The sequence below is a fragment of the Colletes latitarsis genome, chromosome 4 (genome assembly GCF_051014445.1).
Source record: "Colletes latitarsis isolate SP2378_abdomen chromosome 4, iyColLati1, whole genome shotgun sequence".
NCBI lineage: Eukaryota > Metazoa > Arthropoda > Insecta > Hymenoptera > Colletidae > Colletes > Colletes latitarsis.
In genome coordinates this window covers 23179649-23183507 of record NC_135137.1, presented here as the reverse complement: position 1 = coordinate 23183507, position 3859 = coordinate 23179649, and the positions used below count along the sequence as shown (strand labels likewise).

The 3859-nt window shown below is 36.8% G+C and overlaps 1 pseudogene; it reads left to right on the top strand.

The window, feature by feature from the left end:
* Window positions 1–2855: 2855 nt before the first annotated feature.
* On the top strand, window positions 2856–3483 carry LOC143341123 (uncharacterized; annotated as a pseudogene).
* The last annotated feature ends 376 nt before the right edge of the window (window positions 3484–3859 follow it).

The following is a 3859-nucleotide window of genomic DNA, read 5'->3' as shown; positions in this document are numbered from 1 at the left end:
CTTTTTTCCAAATCATTCCTAAACCTTTTTCTTGAATGAAACATTTTCATTCGTAAAATCGTAAAATTTGATTATTTATATTTAATTGCACTGTGGCAACACGATTTTGATAATCGAATAATAAAATTGTTTGATATTACGGCTGATATATTTCCAACTGTAAATAGTGACAATTAAATATAAATAACCAAATTTTACGATTTTTTATTTGAACCCGCGTGTACCGACTGCCTCACGGCAACCGGGAATGGAAAATAGCCTAACCTAACCTAATCTAATATTCCTAATCAATGAATTAGGTTAGGTTAGAGTCTAAGGTAATATTCTGGTCGCCTAACGGCGACCAGACCTAAACTTCGATTCAAAATCGCTAAAATTAGTTAAATTTGATTTTTCAGCCCACCCGTTATATATGTGTATATGTTGGTGTCCGTCGGTGTGCTGCTGCCTGCAAAACAGTAGAAAAGCGGCGATCGCATACTAACGCGTGAAGTGTAACACAAATGCACACGATCAGGCAGAATTTAATGGATCAGTTCCGACAGTTTTTCGAAAATATCTCGAAAACTAAGGCCGAGCGGCGGTTATATGTATAGGAAAAAGTTATTCAAAATGTTGATTTCTATAACATATTCAAAAATCATTGAAATCGGAAGTACCGTCCGTAATCTAAATAATTACCGTTCATATAAACAAACAAACATATTTAAATTATTTTGTCCTTAAAATATAAGTTATAAATATAAACTTTGTAGTTCAACAACATAGCATACCTTTAAATTTACCTATGTAATTCTCTTGCCAAGATGTCAAACTTTATCCATTCTTTAATACAATGTTAAAAAAATAGTCAAGTTATTCACGGAACTTCACAGCAAGACACGTACCATTCTGCTAAGGAACATCCCAAGTTGTAAGGATATCAAGGATGGTCATAGGCGTGTGATCGAATTCAAATATTCGGACACGAAATTCAACGATATAAACTATATTATTTAATATTATTATAACTGTTGTTTGATACATGAGGATGCACAAGAAATCACTTTTAGTAAACACACGCAGGCACCACACGCGTACGCGGCCACGTGCCAAGACGGAAGAAGGCAACAAAACGGGAAACAGACGACGAGTTGTAAACACGCAGCTAATCAAAACAATGTCTTTGCTCATTTGACTAGGCCGGTGATTCTGCCATGTGCCACGCGCAAAATATGAATTTGTATTCCGACAACAATAACTATTTAACATAAAAGAACATAAAAACATAAGCGCTAAAACCGTGACTACTCTCGACCAGCGTTTGATGCAGAATGACTTTCTGCACTCGAAGTCGAACCTTCTCGATTCCTATCTACATAATATTATACACAAATGAGGTCATCGATAAGGAGGACTCTTTTTCTTACGCACGTTCGAGGAGCAGACCCTCGAATGCATTTTGGTTTAAATCTAAACACTTTGCTCCTCAATGCCAACGATCCTAGCCTAAACACTTCTATCGACGCCAACGATAACGCTTCCCCGGTCCACACACATACGGTGGTGGACATAATTATTCGCACACCATGCAATTCGGTATTATAGCGGACAAAAGGGTGAAAAACTAAAGGGCGGTGAGCTGCTTCTTTCGTAAAAGTTTTTATTCGACTGCTAGCAAAACATTCGCTTTTCCTCGGAAAGGTTTACTCCCCTCTCTTTCCGAAATCGACACCTCTGATCTCTTAAACCTAAATATCCGTCACCCAACTGCGGCCATTACCCCAACGATCGCTTACAGTATAAAAACTGTTAAAAACTATTGAAAAAATTGTTTATATCACTTCTTTTTTGTGAGAACAAAATTAATAAAATAAAAAACATATAATTAATAAAAATCTGTTTTATCATCGTCTGATACCTGCACGAAAGTATTGACACACATTTGAAAATCTTTATTTATCCGCATTTTTTTGGAAACATAGTGTTAGTTTCTTGTTTAAACAAATAAAGTCGATCCCAGCAGTCATTTCAATCGTTGTCTGCAAATCTGATTGTTCCGTACGAAGAAACACAACACGTGAATATTTCGTTCTCAGTTTATGATAGGTCCGCGACGTAAAGCTATTTTTGAAAAAAGATATTTTGGTAATTATTTAGATTAGGGTACACCTCATCGATTTCGATGATTTTGAAATATGTTGTAGAAACATACATTTTGAACAACTTTTTCCTATACATGTTACTCCCGCTCGCGCTTAGTTTCTGAGATATTTGTAAAAAACTAGTGCTATTACATATTGAATTCTGCCCAGCGTGAAAACTCGTGGCCACGTATACGCTCACGTATACACTGCCGATGCGTAGACTTTCTTCTGTTTTCATTCTTTTTTTTTCTCCTTACAATTAGTGCAGTACGCGTCACGAGGTAAAGAAGCACGCACAATTAACTCGTCCAAAGAATTACTTTTATAACATTATTTTCGCGTATAGTGTTACAGTACGTATAACTATAATGAAATTATACGAGTTTTTACATATTTGTGATGACTATGAGAAATTAATAGATTTTTTAATTGAGCGGAAGGTAACTATGAATTTCTAAATATTTGTTGCGACTACGGAATATTAATAGATATTTAATTGAATAAAAGGTAATTCATGGAAGCATGGTTTGCACAAAATGTTAGAAGGAAATGGCATTTAATCGTAAGAAATTAATGTTTAAATGTCGGAATACATTTTTTACGAAGAATAGTAGTAAAAAACGCGTGAAAAAAGAATGCGTAGTACAAATTAGTGCGTTACATAATACGTGGTTCCAACATGCACGCATACCAATTCAGGCCATCTGCAGATTTATAGCTTACCACATAATGCTACGGCCACCCCGGCAAACATTTTTAATGAAAGAACTGGGTGTATCTACAACGACAGTTGTTGATTGGGCGAGCTTTTACAGAGAATTGTGTTTTATGGACTGAAAAATATTCAGTTCAAATAGGAGGCGAAAATCAAATTGTCGAAGTCAATGAAGCAAAAATTGGCAAACGGAAATATAATAAAGGTCGTCTTATGAGTGGACAGTGGATATTTGGAGGCTTCGATCGTACCAGTAAACAATTTTTTATTGAGCTGGTTCCAGACCGAAGTAGCGAAACGTTACTTTCCGTTATACAACGAAAAATTAAGCCGGGGACAACAATCATTTCGGACTGTTGGAAGGCATATGACTGTTTGAATCACAAAGGCTATAAGCATTTAACGGTGAACCACAAAATGAACTTTGTGGATCCAAATAGCGGTGCTCATACCCAAAATATAGAGCGAACATGGCGGGAAACACGGGCGAATATTCCCCGCTATGGAATACGCACCTACCATTATATTGGGTACATAGCAGAGTTTCTCTTTCGACGAAAATTCAATTTTAACGATCGTCTTGTTGCGTTTTTTAATATAATGGCGGACGTGTTTCCCATTAATGAATCAACCGGTGCTTAACATGTACACCCCTAATGCAATAATATCTATGAAATATTTAATAAAATTCGAAACTTAATCTAATTAATGCAATATTCAATTTTCCCACTACATATTACCGAGTGTTAACCACGCGCCCAAAGCGACGCATTAGCACGGAATCGTCGCTCATCTACTGTTTTCGTAAACGGTCGGTGTGCCCAGCAAACGACGTACATACCGGTTAAACTGAAACGTTCAAATTAACCAATTTCTGATCTGTCGAACTTGTTTTGCGAAAATGCTGCCTTTAGAAAACCTCAAAATTGACACGCGTAAGCGGGGGAGAGGCGGAGCACCCCCTCCGCCCCCTGCACCCCCTCCCCAATATAATAATCTAATCCAGACCTAACCTAAT